The following is a 22202-nucleotide window of genomic DNA, read 5'->3' as shown; positions in this document are numbered from 1 at the left end:
TAAAAGGCTTTAAAAATAAATCAATAACCCACAGACACATCTTAAAACGGCACCTACCTTAGTCGTGGAAAAGCTGCATTGGCTGTTAACTGCTCTTTTTAACACATCCAGATTTTTCTAGGGAAGCCTGGCTCAGGGTAGGATTCAGGAAAGCTGTGTTTCGTCCACGAGCCTCTGCTTTCTCGAATTCCCAACTAGGATCTGCTCCTCCAAAGGAATGTGGGGACCACCGACGCGGCCGTTTGGAGGAAATTCGTGGTTTCGGCCCTAAAGAGTCAGAGTCAGGAAGAAAGAGCAACCCAGTCGGAGCAGGAAAGGCAGAGCGAGGTCTGAATAAGAGCTCTGTGCTGAGAGACAGAGACGGGTCTGCAAGGAAAAGGGGAGATTGAAGAGAGAGCTCCTGATGTCTCCCTGATCCCCGTCTGCTATTGGACCAAACTGAATGAAATTTACAAAGCCAGCAGCCAATAGATCTCCGCACTGGGTCCCATCACTACAGAAACCACATCCACAGCTACGAGCGAATGCAAAGAGCAGCTAATCCCACTGCAAACCAGCTGTAACAGAGATCCCCGGGGCCAGGGTGGCGAAACAGGTGAGCGCGTCACACTGGGCCACCATGCCACCGGGGCGCGCACAGCAAAGCAGCTATCTGGCTGCTCTGCTCTCCTGCACCCCAAACACGCTACAGTATTTGCAAACAGCTTTAACTCTTGGAGGGTTTGCATTCCAAGAGCGCCAGCAGAAAGGAGCTATCCCCTGTGGTCAGGCTGACAACTGTGTTTCTGTTCGGGGTGGTGGTGTGCTTATATTGGAAAGCAACAGTATCTTTTATTTTTATTTTTTTGGCACCAAATTACAATGGAAGGTCTGTAAAGGACAGAGTCTCCCTGATGCCCAGGTGATGGGTTGATGCATTTCGTTTGTTTCTTTTCTGATACAGTGATGTTTTTGACGAGTACAATCCTGGAGATGTTGGTAGGATTTGGCCAGTTATTTTTAAATAACTCATCTTCGCTTCCAGGGTCCAGGAGTTTATCTTTCCCTGGCCAGCTTCAAGTGTGGTAATAGGACCTGGGATTTATCATTGCTTAGAGGAGTTGGCTCTGCATGGGCAATGTCTGAGGTCCCTAACTGATCAATCAGGGGACACTGTATAGTGTGGTGGCCATATGAACAGAGATTCTAAAACTACGTTGCTTGGGCTCAGGTTGCGTATGACCTTAGCTGCGGATTTAAATGTTCTGTCTGTCTCTGCATCCGTAAAATGGAGAAGATAGAAGTAATGACTTCCTTGTATCATTGCAACATGAGCTAACACAAGGACTCAACATGCAAGAAGGTCTAAATTCATGCTTGCTTTTCTTAAAATTATTTCACAGACCTAAGAATTTATTTATTGTAGGAAAAAGATAATGTCTCCGACCACCATTGCTTCTGCGCTTAGACGGCAGACCTAGGCATCCAACCTGCAGTCCGTGTTTGCTGTGTTGGTATAATTCGGGATTCCTCACACGTTTTGACAGAAGAGCTCATGGGGGGTGTGGCCAATAAAGGGGAAAGTGATGGACACTGAGTCAGGGGATCTACTTTCATATCAACTGTCTATCCTTGCTAGCTTTGTCTTCTTAGAAAGTCTGTCATATTCTATGAATCTAAGAGATTGCATCTGTTAAACAGTGATTTAAAATAGTTCTTTCGTGGGTTTTGGGGGATGATTAAATGAGATACTATGTATGAAAACACCTTTCACCAAAAAGATATATACAAATACAGGCCTGCATATATAGATATATAGATATAGATAGGTATGTCTCCACTAATAGAAGAAACGTGTATGTTTTATACAAATATATTTTTCTTCTATTATTGAATACACATGTAAGATCTAGTAACATAACAGTATTGCTAATAAATACAGTCTCTCCCCCAAATCAGTGACCTATGTAGATATCAGTACAAAAATAGAGATGTAGACCTATGTATTTCCCAAAGTAGAGCTTAGAAAAGAGCCTCCATTTGAACGTGATACTTTATAGGAGGCTAGAAAGTCATTGGCTTTGCCAAGAATGTATCCGTTAATTGGCTGATTTATAAATTCAAGTATTTGTTGAGCGAGGGCATAATCCTAAGCACCGAAAATGCATTTGTGAGCAAGTCACACCCATTTATTTTTGAAGAAGCTTACGGTCTGGTGGGCAAGGTAGCCAATAGTGTAAGAAAAGGAAATGATTACAAGGCATGGAAAAAGTCCTCTGATGCATGAATTCATAGGGATCCATGCAGGTGGAAAGGCGGAAGGAAGGGTCTTTCTTTGAAAGAGAAGTAAATAGTCATTCATCAGGTGCAGAGTTGAGGGGAAAAGCTACGAAACACCGTGGATAATGCACAGCATTGATGACCTGCAGGTGGGGATTGGAAGCAGAGAGGGTGTGAGCAGGGCACGGAGTGCACAGACAAGGGAGGTAAGACAAGATGAAGAAGTGTTCTGAGACGTATTTATGGAGGATGTCGAATGCCGTGCTGAACAGGTGGAATTTATTCCGTTGGCAGTAGGGCACCGATAACATAGTGTAAGCCATGGTAGGGGAGAAAGAGTAAGATTTACGTTTTAGGACAATCACAATGGAGAATGAGTTGGAGGAAACAAAACTCTGAAAACAAAGGAGACGTTTTTTGAGTCTCTTGGAAGGGTGGATGTCCTAGAGAAAGGATGTCCTGATTAATGGATAAAGAGAGAAAGGAGTGAGGAAGGGAAAGAAGAAAAGGAAAACAGGAATTGATATGGGCATAGGAGAGGTCATGTCTAAATATATTAAGGCAGCATAAGAAAAAGTGAACTTGGGGAGGAAGAGCTTGGATCCATGGGTAAGATCTCAATGTCTGTCTTAGTGTGGGGGTGGGATGGTTGAGTAGCAGACCTGTTTTCTGAGATCTGTTATCTGGTCTAAATCATCTTATCAAGCTTTAACAAAATACTTAAAAAAAAAAAAGGCTCAGGTCCCTGAAAAAAAATACTTAAGCAGACTGAGTAATTATTTTAAGAAAAAGTGAATGGATAATTGTATGAGTTTATCAGTTTCCCTAATCCTAATCACATGAAACCAGGGTCCAAAGAGGAAGGTCCAAACACACAGGTTCTTAACCTGTTTGTTGGGAGAACAGATTGTAATGCGGTGAATGGAGCTGGAAAGATTTAAACCCACAATTCTTGGGGTGCCTGGGTGGCTCAGTTGGTTAAACGACTGCCTTCAGCTCAGGTCATGATCCTGGAGTTCCAGGATCAAGTCCCGTTCGGGCTCCCTGTTCAGCAGGGAGTCTGCTTCTCCCTCTGACCCTCCCCCCTCTTGTGCTCGCTCTCTCTCATTCTCTCTCTCAAATAAATAAATAAAATCTTTTAAAAACATCCACAATTCTTGGAGAGATGGGGTATAGTTCTTTGCGCTCCCATCTGAAATCTAATTATGCAGTATGGCGAGATGGACAAGCAGGTCATGGAAAGAAATAAAACAATAGCCTACAAAGCAGGACCATTGACATGAACTGAGCCTGGAACAGAGAAATGGAAGGAACCTGACAAATAACGTCTACTGTACCACTGCTCTTCTTGATGATTCCGTCTTGTTGTCTCCATCAACCGCATTCTGGGATAACGGGCATGCTCCTGTGGGGTTGGCGCGATTAACCCTAAATGCGGTCTTGGCTAAAGCAGGAAGGCCCCTGCAATACTATCTCATGACTCAGCCAATACAAGGAGTAAAACAAAACAGAAATATGACCAAGTAGGACAATAATTATGAATGTAATGGTAAAAGTACTATTTGATTAACTGCCACACAGTATCGGAGCTATAAATATGTATAATATTCAAGATGCTGAAAATTTAAGAGGGTGTTAAATCAGCAGAATCCAAGATAATATATGGTATATGCCATCTTCGAAGCATATGAGAAACATAGCATGCTTCCTGAAGGGAAGATGAGAAAATGTTTCATATATAAGTAAGGTTTTTATGGGGCATTGGAGAGCAGAGGTGGGAAATCCTTCCCAGTGAACAAAGTCTGGGGGAGAGAAATGGACAGAGTAGACGGAGGTTCTGAAAGTTCAAGGTGCCTAAGTACCACCTTGTTAGCTTGTTCCATGCTCTTGGGACTCAACACGGAGGATCCAGATTTAGTGGGTCTTGAGTTAGCTCTAGGGACCTGCGTTTTCAGGGACACTTTGCTAAGTGACTCTTTTGTAAGAAGCCCTTAAATTAAGCCATGAACATACGAATGGTGGTGAGTTAATGGTAAGTTCATAGTCCTCATGAAGAAGGATAATGAGACATTGGTCAGACCAAGTCATGGAGGGTCATGGATATCCATTGACTGGAATCATGGCTGAGTTTAGCACACAAGAGGCACAGATTTGCTTTCAGGGGGTTCACCCTGAAGCATTTTAGGGTATGGCTTCATGTTAGGGATGGCTGACAGCAGGAACATTCTAGAACAGGAGAGCACAGTAATATTTTAGGGCATTCATAAACTAAGGTGGTAATGGTGAAAGTTAAAACCAAGAGGTGGGTGGAATAATCATTAGAAGACTTGAAATCTTAGAAATTGGTTAACAGTGGGCTGGGACCTTAGAACAAGAAAAGTCTAGAAGATGGCTTTGATGTTGCAAGACGGAAAGGCTAAGATAAATATTAACATGCAAAACCAAAAGAAGTTGAGTGGGAGGAAAACTGAAGACTTTGACTTGAGATGCTGACAGATCCTGTCAATGTGATTGGCATACAGACTTTGGACGACTGAGATCTGACAGGAATAGGAAGCTTGGAGTAGGGTCAATAATCTGACGGCAAGCTCCATGCATGGCACACTTGAGATTTTGGTGTAAAAGAGAGAAAGTGTTAGCTTAAACGGAGAGACAGGTCTTTGGAGGAACCGACTTTGCAGTAGGCATCCAAATGGCAGCCTGAATATGAACAGCAGGTTGGGCCCACCTGCACAAGAGTGCTGGCAAGGCAAGGTGTGGTATGGAATTCAAGGGAGGAGCTTCAACTCGCAAAGGAGTGGGCAGGAGTCAACTGTGTGCAGAGCTGCAGAATATGCAGAGATCATAGCGGGGAGGATGGGAAAGCACCTTGGCATTTGGGAATCAACAGATTATTGACGGGCTCTTGCAGAATGTTGTAGGCAGGTTCATGAGTGTGACCCTGACAAGGACATTGAAACCATGATTATGGTCTTACAATGAAGGGTGGGGGGGAAAGGATATGACAGATTCAGAGATGGGGGGATTGAGGTGGGGTCCTTTTTAAGTAGTTTGCTGATTGCTACTCTTGAATCTGAGAATTGTTGCCTATTCCAAGAACTCTTTAAAATACCAAGGGTGGAAAAATAAGACATGGTCTTTGCCCATAAGTAGCTAATTAGGACATATTTTTAATCAATGGCCTTTCTTATCAATACAACTATCCCACTTTATTTTAATGTATCTACTTATTTATTGTATTTCTTTGCATTCAGTTACCTTTGCATGCATAGCCTTGGAAAAAATTCTCTGCAACATGATGGTAAATGCATTGGGTGGTCACAGTTATATGAGACCATGTCAGAGCATGAATTTTAATAAATTTGAGAAAGGAAAGAATATGAAATAACTTTCATATGATAGATAGATGATAGATATACAATAGATGGATAGAGATTCAGACATATATAACATAAAATAAATATAACTGGATTTCATTATGTACTTAATTTATAAAATTTTTAAGTAGTAGTATTCCCAAATTGGATTTAATGACTAGATTATAATATGATTAACAACATAGACTGAATAAGAGAAAGTGCTGGAAACCTTAAAAACATTTAGTCTCTTAGTGTTTTACAAATTCTTATTGTATTCTCCAAAGTTGCTAAATAAACCTTGTCCTTTCAATGATACAAAGTAAACTTCAGACCCATCTATGTTAAGTTATAATGAATTTCAAATTTATGTCCGTCACTTAAGAGAGATGTAAGTAAGGTACTTTTCTTCCATGTTAAAATAGTTATAGACACCTATTTGGAAGAGACAAAAGCGATTGTCTTATCTATCCCCATCGGTTTTGTAGGTAAAGTGTTCTGTAAGACTTAGAAAGCTATGAGGAAACATATTAATGCTTATATTTTCCAATAGAAGGCCGGGCATGCCCCAGTGCAATGTTTGCATCTGAGAAATGGGAATAATTGAATCTTCATGGATGAGGGTCCACTTCCAGTCTTTCCTAAGCTTTTGTCCTTCTGTTATTTTAAAACCCATAAAACACCATTAATTATGTAACATGCATCCACTATACAGAGATATGCTCTGTGCTGACTTTCCACCTGATTATTTTAAATTCTTTCCCTGGTTATTATTTCATCACTGGGCATGATTATCCTAAATGACTTTTAAATGGCCCTGATTTTTAGAAAGTATTCCAGCTCCTGAATTTCACGGTATTCACTATGGATGAGAAAGCCATTAACTATTGCTTTTGTACGAACACCAAGAATACTAAATCCCAAATAGCTAGAGTTCATTTTTAAGTGACATTTGCAGCAACTTTCTCAGTGTTATTGCCTAAGACTTTTTATGAAAATCTTTCACAATGTCTGTGTCCCTTTGACAAGAACACTCACCACACTTGAAAATTATGAAAAATCGACATAAAACTTCCTCTAAGTTACATGGAATTATATATACAAATATATATACACACATATATATCTCATATATAAAATGTATATATATTTATATATAAAATGGAGATGGGTAACATATATAGGGTTATATGAATATACATATATTTATAATTTATATCATTTATATATAATATGTATAGCTTTAATAATATATATAAGGTTAAATATAATATAGGGTTAGATATAATATATATACAGGGTTACAAACAATATATTATATATAACCCCTCTATTTTATATATAAATATATATAAATATATATACATATATATACAATATATTATCATCATACATATATAATATTGTATGTATATTTACTTATACATTTATAAAGCAGTATTTATATTTATATTGTAAATATAATTATAATTAGTTACACATTATATATATTATATTGTATATATTAACTCATATAATATATATTTCTACATTTCTCTATAATATATATAAATATATTATATATATATTATATCTATAATATATTATAGATATATATAATATATATAAAATAATTGTATATAATATATCAAATAATTATATAAAATATGAGATATAATTATATATTAAAGTCTATAATATATATTATATTGTATGTATAATAATATATGGTATAATTATATATTATATATAATATTCATATATAATCCTTACTATATTTTATATAGAAATATATAAATACATATTTAATATAATATACTTAAATAATGTTATAATAATATAATATAGTTACATATAATGTTGTAATTATATATAATGATATATTTACATATAAAATATATACACCATTTCATCAGTATGTATTAATATATATCATTCTGCATACTAGAACTATATAGACATAATAACTATATGTACATATATAACTTTCTGTATATATATGTATTTTCTAAATATGTACCTATACATATGTGCCCATGTATATAATTTTCTGTATATATGTATATGATACATAAGAGATAGATGTTTATTCTCCCAGAATGGTTGATTTGTGCCTGATTCTGCCCCTGTGTCTTTGTCCTGTGTATGTATACTGCCTCTCTTCCTACTTTCATACTCTATACTTCAGAGAATCTGCAATTGAGAAGAAAGAAATTTAGCATTGGGAGGTGCAGAAAAGGACGTTTAATATTAGGGGCAGCACGGACGTACTTTGTGTACTGATGCTAGAGCAGACAGCCCTCTCTTGTTAATGACGTGTGTCACCCATGCCAGTAGAAACTAGAACATCTCGGTGAATGCCACATGGTGTGTAATTTTCAGTTTAAATAAAGTGCAGTTGTCATCAGGAAAAGGAGAGAGAGAGAGAGAGACAAACCAGGAAACAGGCTCTTCACTCTAGAGAACACGCTGATGGTCATCAGAGGGGATGGGGCTAGGGGGATGCGGGCAACAGATGATGGGGAGGAAGGAGGGCACTTGTGATGAGCACGGGTGTTGTATGGGAAGCACTGAATCATTCAATCGTACACCTGAAACTAATATTACACTGTATGTTAACTAACTGGAATTTAAATTAAAAACTTTTGTATTTTTTTTATAATTTTTTAAGAAGATTTTATTTATTTATTTGACAGAGAGAGACAGCCAGCGAGAGAGGGAACACAAGCAGGGGGAGTGGGAGAGGAAGAAGCAGGCTGATAGCGGAGGAGCCTGATGCGGGGCTCGATCCCAGAACACAGGGATCACGCCCTGAGCTGAAGGCAGACACTTAACGACTGCACCACCCAGGCGCCCCATAAAAAAACTTTTTAAAAAATAAAGTGCGGTTGATAAAAAATTATTAGGATGAATGCTGTCTTTTATCCTTTTGAACTGCAGGTTCATTTTGGAATCTCTTTTTTAAAATAATTATTTTAGCTTTGTATCATCATTCATTGAGATGTGAAGTTAAGCATCGCAAATACGCTTTGCATGTGACATGTACACATGTGTGTGTACATATATATACGTGTGTGTGTACATGTACATGTGAAACCAGAGGAACAGGAACATATATATTAAGACCAATGGATTTGTTCTGAATGGTGACCAAACTGTTATAAGGCATTGGTATATTAGTAATATGGTGGCATTTTCCTGGTATATATGGAAAATAATTTTCTGTATTTTCCAAAATTACATAGAGAACAGCGGACCCTGTGCCACATCTTCATGTCAAAAAATTGATGGTGCCTTTCGGCCACAGCTGGTGAGGACGTGAAGTCCTCAGTCCAATCACCTGTGAAGTACAGCATCCTACCAACAATTATTTGATCTCAGAAGTGGCTTCCTCTCCACTCAAGTTTTCTGATGAGACCTCAGCCCCTGTCCAGCTGACATGGGCATTGCAGCCCATGAACATCCTAGAGCAGAGAAGTCAGCTAAGCCACAGTCCAACTGTGGTTGCACAGAAGCCCTGAGACAGTCAGTATGCATTCCAGCCTCTAGGTCTGGGGTAATTTGCTGTGCTGGACCAGAGAACTCACAGGACATAAGCATGAATGCATGTGTATATGTGTGCCTGAGTGGATATGCGGGGTGATGGCAGTAAGCCAGCTGTAGCACAGAGATCAGGAAAGAACACTGAACAAGTTGAACCAATATGTTACAAACCTTACAGTTTTCAGAATGGTTGCTTGGCTCTTTCCGACACACCATAGATGAATGAACCAGAAGCACATCATCTGCTCATAAATCCTGCCAAAATGTATCAAATTAGAGGAAAGGCAGAGTTGACAACGAAATCTGTAATTCCTGCATCAAGCAAAATGGACTTTCTTCACCCTGGCTCAGAATTCTCCTCAACAGCCTTGATCTTTTCACAGCTCATCAACTGAAGGGGTGATTAGGGAATCCACCCTTCTACCTGGTCAGCTCTGTGCTAACCATGGTGTAAGAGGCTTGCAAATGTTACTTAATTCCAAAGCACTTATACTTTCCTCATACAACCACCCACTCCCGCCAAATCCTCCATCAGAAAAATTCATCATTCCAACTGCCGTATTCTCAAAGCAGTTAATCTACTACTTCTAACAGCATTTAGAGGGGGTGTGAGTGAGTCGTGTGTGTGAGTCGTGTGTGCACGTGTACACACATCTTGTTCCCTGGACTATAAGCTCCCTCATGCTTCAATTTAAAAATGCTCATTATGAGGCACCTAGGTGGCTCAGTGGGTTAAGCATCAGACTCTTCCTGTCGGCTCAGGTCATGACCTCAGGGCTGTGAGATCGAGCCCCATACCACTGTGCTCAGCACAGGGTCTGGCTGAGATTCTCTCCTTCTCCTTGGGCCCTTCCCCCCACTCATGTGCATGCACTCTCTCTCTAAAGTAAATAAATAAAACCTTAAAAAAATAAATACATAAAATAAAAATGCTCATCACTTTTTTCATAACAGAAATTGAATTTTGTTTCATTTTCTTTAGTCTGTTTTCATCTCATAAATTGGGCAGATTACTCCAGAAACATCAATCAAAATTTCCTCGGAAGGGTGGGTGTCACCTTGTCTTCCTACCAATACTGGCTCCAGAGGTCCCCATGCCCACAGCATCGCAAGTCACCTGTGCACATAACTAGCATAATGAAGCTATTCTGTCCAGAGATCCCTGACAGTGATGGTAAACAAGCCCTCTCTGATAGCAATAGGGGATCAATAGTCTTTAATGGGAGCACCTAGCAGATGGGTTCCAAGACTGCAAAGGAATGTTTATTCCAAGTTGGCCAATTTAAAGAAAATAAAAATTATTTATAGCTCCTATTCTTAAATTCACATTCAAAATGTGTTTCATAATCCTAAGGAAGAAAATCTCTCCTTTCTCCCTTTCTCTCTCTCTCTGTCTGTCTCTATCTGTCTCCCTCTCTCTCACACACACACTTTTTCCCCCCTAGAAAGGACTGGGCAGCAGAAAGCAGGGCTCACATACTTTAGCAATTCCCCCCTTTTTTTCTGTCACTGGGCTGCAGGCCACACCCAGCTTTCCGTGGAGAAGCCCTGGATGGCCTGAGACCTCCACCACCCTCAACTCCATCCCCATGTCTAGATGGTCACCTGGGGCTGCCCCTTCCAGGACAGCCTCCCCATGGTTGTGTCCAGGCCCGTGCAGCTCTGATGCCCCCTGGTCTTCCCCATGTGGCTGCTTGCCCAGGACCTTGGAAGAGCGATTCCAACCATGCAGAATGGTCTCCCAGAGGGATTTCTCGAATCTTTCTGCTCTGTATGAACAGAAAAGTACACAAAAACTAGGCAGCCACTTGCAACCTCCAAGACTTCAGCTCATCTCCGGGTTGGCACCTGACATGAGTGGTAGAAACACAATCACTTCACTGCAGTCTTTGTCAGACTGTGGCACCTGGGTCCGTCTGTACCACCCCTGCCTTGTCAGAGGAGCAGGGCTGTCTTCCTCCCTCCAAAGGCTCACCCCTCAACCATCTGGCTTCTTTCAAGCCACCTTTTTCTTAATTCATTACACACACTTTCATTTCTCATGGAAATCAAACACCCCACATTGGCTGAGAAACTGAATAAGTCTGCAAGAAAGTTCCTTGAGAAAAAACTTCCCTCTATGCCTTGCTTGAAGTTGCCAGCTCTCCACCATGGTTTCCCTCTTAGTTATTTCCAATTTTAGGATTTTTTTTTCTCATTATAGTAGTCTAGATATTTAAAATCTACTATTAGTGCTAAAGCAGAAAGAGAGAGAGGAGGAGGAGAAGGGGGGGGTGGATGAGGAGCCCCAGGAAGAGGAGAAAAGAGAAAGAAAGCAAACAGCAGAATCCCAACTGAATTGTTTTTCCCCTTAAAGTGTTTTCCACTTTCAGGTCTGGTTGGTCTCATGCCAGGAGCTAATAACACCTTGAATACCATTTATTAACTCGGTCTTACACAGATCCCATGAAAATATTTAACCTTGCATCAATAGTTTAACAATGAAATTAATAAGATCTAATTATTTAAATACAGCAGAGTGGCAAAGCACGTTGTTAGTCTAAAAATAGTACTCATTTCTGCCCAATTTCTGACCTCTGTGTCTGAGAAGAGGTCAGGACTTTCCATTTGCAAAGGACTGACTCCCACGCTTACACCTGTGTTAGAAAAAGATGAATCTGGGTGAATGGAAGTGCTCCCTCTCTTTGTTTTTTCTCTCCCTTCTAATCTGGCCCCATGCACTTTGTAGCACCGAGAAGCTCACATCCCCAGATCTTGCATGTGGGGTATAAATGTTAAGTGCTAGACAAGTTGCTGGGATTGGCAAAAAAGCTGTCAGGACGGGCAGTGGGGAAACCACACTTAGTTCCTTCCTACGTTCAGCTCCTGCTCAAGGCACCCATCAAGAGCTGGAATGACTGAGAGCTGTAACGAAGCAGAGGGGAGATGGATTTTCTTGGCTTATACGTTCCCCTTTCCAAATCCATAGAGTGCTTTGCATTCATCGTAAACCTAGCAGTTACTTAAGTGATGTATGAGAGGAGGCACTCTTCGTAGGTCTCTCTCATGTCCTATATAACTTGCAAGGGAGGTATTGGCTCTACGTGTTTTGCACTATCTTTTCAAGAAGGTTTCCATAGTCAACAGCCTGGAAGGACGGCTAGTGTCTTTTCACTGAGCCAAGGGCAGGTCTGTGTGCTCCCACGATAACAGAGTTGACTTACATCAGCTCGGGATACATGTGAGCATCCCCCCGGGCCTCTGTGCATTGCCCCTTTGGAACGTGGAGGGCAGAGGGGGGCAATCATACTGCTGGCCGTGCTGTGAATAATAATGTCTTGTCTCTGACCCGGGGAGTTCGTGTCTTCTGCCAGTATCCATGAAACTCTGGCTGGCTGGCTTGATAGCTTCCAAATGGAGTAAAATCGCAGATGCTACCTAGTTCCTGAACGTGTACCCAGCACTACCAAGGAGTCAAATCCATCACTGAATCTGGCTCAGTAGGCAGCGCCGTGTGCCTCGGAGCACTGGATGACAGAGAAGCAACCAAACCAGGAAGGCCAATGTGTGCTGATATTTTCTTACCAGTTTGTCATCAATTTCCAGGAAAAACAGCCCAATTATGCAGTGACTCTGCCTTTGTGTTTTCAAGAGTCAGCACCCATTTCTTTTAAGGCCTCATCAGCATCCGCCAGTCCTGGAACATAAATGTTGCAGCCATTCTGAAAAGACGCTGATCAGAATGCAGCTCTAACAGCTGATTTTTATGCACAGCCAGGGATGCGGAGGGAAGGCCTGTCGGGGAATGGCATAGACTTTTCCAAATATATTATGTTACTGAATATTTTTTGGCAAGTCGAGGAGGAGGGTACTCAATCTCTCCATAACACAGATGAGGAAGGTGAGGCTTTGAAACGTCTAGGAAACATGTCTTTGATGTAAGGGGTTAATAAAGTGACCAGCAGGACTTCAAAGAACATTCTCTTTTTTACACAGACGCAGAGACAGCAAGACACATAAGTAAAACACTGAAGGAGAATTTCATGTAATGTGGCTTAGCTAACGAGGAACGGGAAAACGCAGTGGCATTCTTAACAGGAGTGGTACCACCCTCAAGGGGGTAAAAACTGGCAAAAAAAAAAAAGTTATTTTTTTTTATGTATGAAGAAATAAATATACTCAGTGGACCCTTGAATAACGCAGGGGTAAGGGGTGCCGACCCTCCCCCAGGCAGTCCAAAATCCATGAGTAACCAAACACTTAACCACTACTAGCCTACTATTGACCAGAAGCCTTATTGATAACATAAACTGTCACTTAACACGTATTATAAATATATTGCAAACCCCATTCTTACAACAAAGCAAGCTACGCAAAAGAAAACGTCATTAAGAAAATCACAGAGAAGGGGCACCTGAGACTTATGACTTCATAAGTTGAGCGTCTGACTCTTGGTTTCCGCTCAGGTCATGATCTCATGGGTCGTGGGGTTGAGCCTGGCCATCGGCTCAGTGCTCAGTGGGCAATCTGCTTGAAGATTCTCTCTCTCTGCCCCTCCCCCAACTCACATGCATGTCCTCTCTCTCTCTCAAATAAATAAAGCAATCTTAAAAAAGGGAAAGCTTCCAAAAAAATCCAAAAGAAGATAAAATGCATTTACAGTACTGCACTGTATTTATTGAAAAAAAAAAAAAATCCATGTGTAAGTAGACCTGCACAGTTCAAACCCATGTTATTCAGGGGTTAACTGTATGTACACAGTACATAAACAGATTTAGAGCATATCTATCATATAAATATATGCAATATATATTATATATAAAACACAGGGAAGGGGATTAGGAAAACATGTTTTCAAAGTCTCCCTGGGGCCGGGGTGATAATGAATAGGTTGATAAACACTGGTACTAGACATTAAACATATGAGTTAAGAGGCAAATCAGAAGACATTATGCTTCTTCAAATGGCATCCATAGCCACTCAAAAAAGTAAGTAAATATAAATTAAGTAATGTATATGGGCTCAGTAGAGTGCAGGACACTTTAATGCGTACGAGAAATGGTATAAGGCATGGTCCTCAAGAAATGCATTTATGTTGTGGAAAAAATACATGGGAAGCATAGCGGCATGCAGAAAAATATTTCACTATTGGGTTTCTGGGTCACGATGAGTCCTGATGTGTAGCAGGTGATGATTTCCATGGTGAAATACTTGGATCTTTGCTGATATTCTATACCCAAGTGAAGTCCCAGACTGTGGAAATAGGAAGACACACAGAGGGATCTGATGATAGAGTGGGGTCCATAATGGCACCCCAAACACTAAAGAGAATCAGGAGGTGGTATGTGGATAAGCCCTTGATTATGTAGGATGCCCTCCAGAATTCGCAAATATAACGGATGCATCAACTATTCACATTAATGGAAGAGTTAAACGTAGCCCGCTATTGCTTTCCTGTTGTTGTGTGGATAACTACCTGTTAATTGACTAGTTTACCTTTGCCATTTCTGAATTTCTTTGGGTTTTCATGGCTTTTCATAAATGTGCTTTGTTCCAGGTGGCTTTATTATTATTCTTTGCAAAATATTCACGTTACTGTGACGGAGGTAATGCAAACCCTTCTCTTCTGATGCCTGTGTTTCTATTCTGATCCTTTCACTATGGATCCAGAACTTTTTTTTTTTTTAACTCAAGGATATTTAACATACAATATTATACTAGTTTCATACGGACAACATAGAAGAACTATTTTTTTTTTAACATTTATTTATTTCAGAGCGAGAGCAGGTGCAAGGAGGGCAGAGGGAGAGAGAGAAGCCCAAGCAGACTCCCGGCTGAGCGCGGAGCCCAGTGCGGGCCTCGATCTCACCACCAAGAGATCCTGAGCTAAACTGAACCCAAGAGTCAGTTGCTTAGCCAACTACGTCATCCACACACTCCAACATAGAACTTTCTAAAGCAACCATGCTTCCTGGTAATCAAGTTTTCATATGCAAAATTTAATCATGCTTAACTCTTAAAAACTCCTCAAAATAAAACCTCATCAAACCTACCATGTGCAAATGCAAATTTAGATTTAAATAAAAATGCAAATTTGGTTATAATGCAACCGGTGATTGGTTACTGCCTTCCCCGAGCCGCCGCCCTTCTCCCAAGGAGATGGGGTCAGGTTTTTATGATTTGGGAAGGGGGTTAAGGGTGGGACAGTCAGAAGAGAAACGGAGGCATCAAGCGTGGGATTTTATTCCTAGGCTTAGGAGGTAGGCATTGAAGTTGTTCAATGACTCTATAATGTCTACATTTTATTTATTCATTTTACTGATGATAATCTTTAAAGATTGTTTACAAAGTTGCTTAAGAAATTTTATATTTCAGCAAAATGGACAATGAACAAAATGCACAGGGTAAGTGTTCTTGGCACACGAAAGCTCCCTTGGGTATTCTGAATACCATCAGTCTCCCAGTGATCTAACTGGAAAATCCGAGAAAGCGGACCTACCTCTCCCCAGTGGGAATCACGCACAATTACAGTGGATATTCTGACTCAACTGGAATCATCAAAACATTCTACACCTGTCCATCGAAAGCAAAGACTGCAAACTCTTATTTCTTTTTTTAAAGATTTTATTTATTTATTTATTTGACGGAGAGAGAGACAGCCAGCGAGAGAGGGAACACAAGCAGGGGGAGTGGGAGAGGAAGAAGCAGGCTCATAACGGAGGAGCCTGATGTGGGGCTCCATCCCATAACGCCGGGATCACGCCCTGAGCCAAAGGCAGACCCTTAACCGCTGTGCCACCCAGGCGCCCCATGCAAACTCTTATTTTTAAATCAGAAGCCAATGATCTATCAAACAATGATTAAAAGATATAAAATTAAAAGCACAAATTTTTTTTTTTCCTGTGAGATTATGGAGTTTTGTTTTGTTGAGGGAGAGGGATTTAAACATTTATCTCACACTTTAAAGGGATTAATAATAGTGACAAAAATTTCAGCTGGTTTTAGTGAAAACCTTTTATAAGATTTAGTTCTTATAATATCTCTTGCTTTCTCTTATTGAAGTAGACATTTCAGTAAAAGTAATATAGCGATTGAATTTGAACATTTACAAAGGATGAATATTTTATTTTAGGAGAAAAAAAGACAGGAAACAATTTATGAACTTAGGTATAGGAATGTGCTAAATTTGATTTCTTATATTCAGCTAGTGGGAGGTTAAGAGACAGGAAGAGGACGGGTGTTTATGTAGATTGAAAAGGTTTCCTCTTACAAGGTCATTCATATTTACTTTCTCAGAGTGGCAGTTGAAATGTTTTCTTGGTCAAGTTCGATGTTTAAAGACACTTAGGAAAATGATGTTACATTTCTTTCTTTCTTTTTTTTTTTTTTTCAAAAGCTGTGCAAAGCTCTCGGTTTTTCAGCTGGGGATACTCCCGGGAAGGCACATCACTGACATCCAAGTTCTTTCTGGTGGTTTGAATGGACAGCTTCTTTCTTTAAATGTGTTCTCATTTAACGGCGACGCACGGGGCACGGCTACCAGCTTTACCCGGGATGAAAGGCAGAGATCTACAGTGAAAATACTAGTGCAAAAAAAGGGGGGGGGTAGAATATACTTGGCTGTTCCCAGCACACTAGAATCCCAGTAAATTACGTTTGGATTGTAATAAAGGCAATGCGTTTCGGTGGCAAGTTGCTTGAGTTACTGGTAGCTAACATGCAGTGTGCACGTCTCTTTCAGGGTGTGGATACATTGTACCTAGTAGCAAATTTTCACTAGAAGAATCCATCACTGCCCGTTTTCACATTTTTCCCAAACGTGGGCTCCCCAAAACATCTACCTCATTGTTGTAAAATTGGATCCCTCTCTATAGATGGCATCTGTAGGACACCTTAAGTTTAAGAAGTGCCCTCCAACATATGAGGGTAGGTTTTAGTTGCTAGCAGCTAGATTTTTGCAATCTGCTTTGGGTATGAGCGTTTACGTGGAGCGGAGTGTATCTGCCCTGAGCATCTATCGTGACTACTCCCTGTTCGAAGGTAGTGCAGATATAATCACCTAGCTAAGAGAATCTAGCTAAGAAATATGCTATCAGGAAGCCTGAAAAGCCTCCGGAAGCTGAGTCATTTTAATATTGGCAGATCTGACCGGACTTGGGCACACTGCCTTTTGGGTTTTCCTGGGACCTTTTCCTGTCAAGATAAATAAATATAGAAGTTAATATAACCACTTGGAAGAATGTCTTCCCTAGGGATTTTTTTTTTCATTTGGAAAATGAGAAGGAGAAAACCGATGATCTCTTACATTCCCATCTCCTGGTCAAAGAGTCTTCTTGCTAAACTCTGTGTTGAGCCACTCCTGTTTTTCTGCAAACAAATCCATACACAGCCTAAAGAAACATTGCCTTGAAAGATACTGTGGATTTATCTAAGAAAACCTGAAACCGAAGACAGTTGATTCTCTTTCTAGGTGAGTCAGAAGGCACACAAAGTTGAAATTAAGGGTTTTTTTTTTTGTTGTTTTTGTTGTTGTTTTGTTGTTTTTTTGGGAAAAAATCGGCTGTCCTAATAGGTCTGCAGTCGGATGAATGGAAAGCACACCCAATTTGTTTGGGTAGACCTTGAAATTGAACAACCAATTTGGGCTGGCCATTCAGTCAGTGTCGATTTGCTCTGGGCAGCAAGACAAGCTTCAACCAGTCTGATTCCCTTCTTTAACTTTTAAACTCACTGTTTGGCACTATTTAGGAAAAGTTTTGATTTCGAGACTATAGAAAGGATAAAGAAAACACATTACAGCTTTTCTGCAGGAATTGAAAATAGGAAAGACTACGCAAAGAATTCAATTTAGAAATGTTTATCTCCACTTTACTGTAATGGGATTTTCCACCCCCTATTTATACACTTCTTCCTCCCATTTCAGTCTTAAATAAATCTAGAGACGGGAACAGAAGGAATGTCTCCCCTAGTTACATTTGGGCCTAAACAATGAAGTCATTTATTTAAAGGAGGATTATTTTTGTTAAGCAGAATAGGGCTATTGTACAAGCTGTTGTTGGGTTTATTATTTATTAAGTATCATACCGTGCACTAAACACAAAGGAATGCAATCTGGATCCCAGTTTCGCTCTGCAGATCGAACGTTCCGCAGGAGAAACTGAACACTCTGATCCTTTATTCTCCAACAAGCATTGCCTTTCACATGATGACTGTTCTTTTCCCGGAAGGACAGATTTGCTTCATGCCATAAATCCCCATGTGAAGGGCCCAGACCACCATGTAATTTGCAGCAGGAGAGTCAGAGCTGTGTGTACCAAAACAGCTAGGAAACTTGACTGTGGGATTCGGTACACACACATACACACACACACCCCCTCCCAAGAGGGTAAGAGGGCAATGACAAAAGTTTGAATCCATAAAAACATGAAAATAATTTAACACAAAACTAATGTGACTAGAGACCGGGCATCGTACACTTTGAAAGTCAACTGTTTGCCTAGAATCATATTCAAGCTGCCTGCCTGCGGGTCGTTACCAAGAGCATGCTTGCCGAGGGGAATCTGGAATCTGGAATGTGGAGGCCAAGGACGGAGCTAAGAGGGAACAATTCTAAGGCAAACGTGCTTTCTTCCAGTAGTTCTTTCTGGATCCCTGTCAACCTCTGAATGGAAGATTTAGGGCTGATCGGAGCACTCCAGAATGATTTTCAGTTTGGGGGCAATCCTATGATGGTATCTTAGTTGTGGGTGTGAATCAATTGATAACCATATCTATTAATTACTTTAAACTGTTAAGATTTTACTTATTCATTTGAGAGAGAGACAGAGCACAAGCAGGGGGAGGGGCAGAGGGAGAGGGAGAAGCAGACTCCCCGCTGAGCTGGGACCTGGATCCCAGGATCCTGAGATCATGATCTGAGCCGAAGGCAGACGCTTCACCGACTGAGCCACCAGGTGCCCCTTTATTAATTACTTTAAAAAAAGACAGAATGAGGGAGAGCAAATATGGTGAAATTCTATTTCTTTTCCTGGGTGTGTTTGTTGTAATGCTTGGAAGTAACAATGTTTCTCCATTCAATGTTTGAATAATCAAATCCCAGCCACATAAGCTCCTTTTCAGAGGATTTCGTTTTTAGGAAACGCTATAATTACTGAGTCTCTCCATTTTCCTTCATTTTTGCAAAATCTCAAAAATCCACAGAATTGGGCAACAGAGGAATTACTATTATGTCATTTTCCACAGATGCTGATTCTTCAAGTTGTGCGTAAGTGAGTCTGACCTAGGTCTCAAGTCCAAGTTTCCCTGGTCTATGGATGCTCTTCCTCTCATCGTACATTTTTTTAAGTGTTATTTTAAACATTTAAAGCATTATTTTAAAAATCAGCCTGCTGCAAGGTTCACAGGCTGCATGTCAAGAATCACAGCAACGGAGAACCTCGTTCTTCATGGCAGGGTTTGGAAAACCGCGGTCTCTGGGCCAAGTCCAGCCATAGCCATAGAACTTGCGTGCTCTAGAAAGCACGGTACATTGGAAATGCTGAAAAATAAATGAAGGAAGACCCTTCATTGATGGAAGGAGATGAAAGGAGATTTAAATTGCAGTGTCCTTATGTAATGTTCATTGGCACAGCCTGCTTTCATGCTCCACGCTTCCTGGAAGGGTGGAGAAGTCGCCACACTGACCATCCAACCCGCAAAGCTACGGTAGTTACTGTCTGTGTCTCTATGGAAGACGTTCGCCCAGTCCTGGCTTCGGAAAACACCCGGAAATACCTGTCCGGATGTGAAGGGTGATGTCTGTGCACCTGACCTGGAAAGTGAGGACTCAAAGACAGAGAAAGATAGAGGTTCTGCATCGGCGAGGATTTGGTGTTTCAGAGGGCAGGTCTGGTGAGAGGGTGAAGGATGGGAACAGATAGGCCAGGCATGAGAGTGGGCTTAGGGGAGGAGCGTGGGAAAGGAATTGGGAAGGAATTGCCCCCACTGTCCTGTCCATAATCCGTCTTCAACACCCTCAGCTTCCCTAGCCTTGTAAGAGTGTCCACTGAGCTTGGTGGAGGAGCCCGGGAGGCCGACCGCCCTTTGCAGTAGGAAGGAACCATGCAAGGTACACCCCAGTCCCCAAAATGGAGAGATCAGAGTTTGCAAGCCCCCTGGGGCCCTGGGGACGGTGATGGGCCATCCACGCAGATGGTGAATGGGCCCTCCATCCTTTCATAGGTGCCTATGACACGGACCTCGGAAGAGAGGAGGATTTAGGGGCCCCGGGCTGACACTCAGCTTACATTCTGTAGCTACAAAGGGGAAAATGCTTGGGTACATGATTTTCACGGGTGCGATTATCACCCAACATCTTTTTATTAGCTTTAACATGACCCACTCTCCTAGCTGTTAAATGTTCAGAACATCTATGCCTGAATCACTCTCCAAATATATATTTGGATACAGGAAGGAGAGAGGAAAATAATAATGTTTTTGAAAAGTGCCAAATGGTTTCTGAAGATAATCTCATTGCAGAGAAAATAATTAAATGAATGTTGTTTTCTCTTTAATTGCTTCACACTTAAAATCAAACGTGCTCGGGTTAATCGTGCCCCACAACTAATTGAATTTTCTCAGTTCCTTTTATTATAGGACTAGGTTATATGGAAAGGTGATGCTTTAATGTGATTATTACATTGTTATACAAAATTATACCATCAAAGATTATGCAGCAACAGTACTTTTTTTTTTTCCCCTTGCTGTGGGATTTCCTACTGTGTAGCAATGACCTCAGCCGGAAGCTCGTGTCTTCCTGTAAGCGACTGGTCAATTTCTACGTTCAGGTTGTAAACAGCTCTTCGAAGAGCTAAACAGTAGCTGCAATGCTAAGAGAAATAAAGTTAGAAATTTGTCTTATATATTCAACTATTAAATTATCCTAGGGATAGTTTTAAAAAGGACATTTCCAACCTATGTTATCATGTACCTTTTTATTAACTTCCCCAATGCTAGTTTTGTTTGATGAATGGCACAGTGTTTTTCCTGACATTTAATAAGACCCAGGGTTCTAACAAGGTGTGGCAAAAACCCAGGGCCTAATTTTTAGGAACCTGTACCTAAAATTTCGACATCTATGAAGAAAATCATAATTAGTGATCTCACCCTATTTTTACCTTTCTGTGCGATATGTTTTCACCCTTTATCTTCTGCCTCGATGCTTTAGGGGAATTGTAAATCCATACATTTTTCAGATACCATGTGGTTTCTATGTCCTGTTACGCAGTGTGAGTGTCACAAAAGACGCTGGTTTTGAATTGAAACTTTCTAAATGTAAACATGTTATGAACACAGTGACAAAGAGAGCAAGCACTTTTATCATAGAGAAAATGAATAAACAAACCAAGTCCTAACAGCAGTTACGATCTCAATGTTCAGGGCACAGGGAGACAGAGAATAGAGGGGACCATGCTGAGCTATACTCCGTAGAAATAGTCATGTTCCAAAAGCTATGCTCTGACTCATGGAAAATCAGCATTTATGGGATAATTGGAATAATTTTAGGGTCTGTGTGAACAGTTATAGTAAGTAGTGGCTGTAGGTGGGCTGAGAAATTCAGCAATTTCCAGAAGGCTCGTCCTTAAGCCAAATATTTAAAGTCATTGTCGTTCCGTGTTTTCTAATAATGGCGGAAAAGGTGGAAGCCTTTCTCTTAAGATCAGGAACACGACAAGGATGCCCACTCTTGCCACTATTATTCAACATAGTACTAGAAGTCCTTGCAACAGCAATCAGACGACAAAAAGGGACCAAATGTATTCAAATCGGCAAAGAAGAAGTCAAAATGTCTCTCTTCGCAGATGACATGATACTCTATATGGAAAATCCAAAAGAAGCCACTCCCAAACTATTAGAAGTTATAGAGCAATTCAGTAACGTGGCGGGATACAAAATCAATGCTCAGAAATCAGTTGCATTTCTGTACATGAATAACGAGAACAAAGAAAGAGAAATTAGGGAATCCATCCCATTTACAATAGCACCAAAAACCATACGTTACCTTGGAATTAACTTAACCAGAGACGTAAAGGACCTTTATTCTAGAAA

The 22202-nt window shown here is 40.6% G+C and overlaps 1 protein-coding gene across 2 annotated transcripts in view; it reads right to left on the bottom strand.

The window, feature by feature from the left end:
- The window catches only part of NLGN4X (neuroligin 4 X-linked), a 299671-nt gene extending 299185 nt beyond the window's left edge, over positions 1-486 (bottom strand). Inside the window, exon 1 of one of the 2 annotated variants that reach the window (XM_087860184.1) lies at positions 58-486. The gene's annotated coding sequence lies outside the window, so the exon portion shown is untranslated. The remainder of the gene's footprint in view (positions 1-57) is intronic. The other variant, XM_045813629.2, reaches the window with a different exon arrangement.
- Positions 487-22202: the final 21716 nt, after the last annotated feature.

Source organism: Ursus americanus, chromosome X, assembly GCF_024610735.1.
Source record: "Ursus americanus isolate L20-20 chromosome X, mUrsAme1.1.p, whole genome shotgun sequence".
In the NCBI taxonomy this organism is placed as follows: Eukaryota; Metazoa; Chordata; class Mammalia; order Carnivora; family Ursidae; genus Ursus; species Ursus americanus.
The sequence above is the reverse complement of the archived record's forward strand: the minus strand, read 5'-3'. Positions and strand labels throughout refer to the sequence as shown.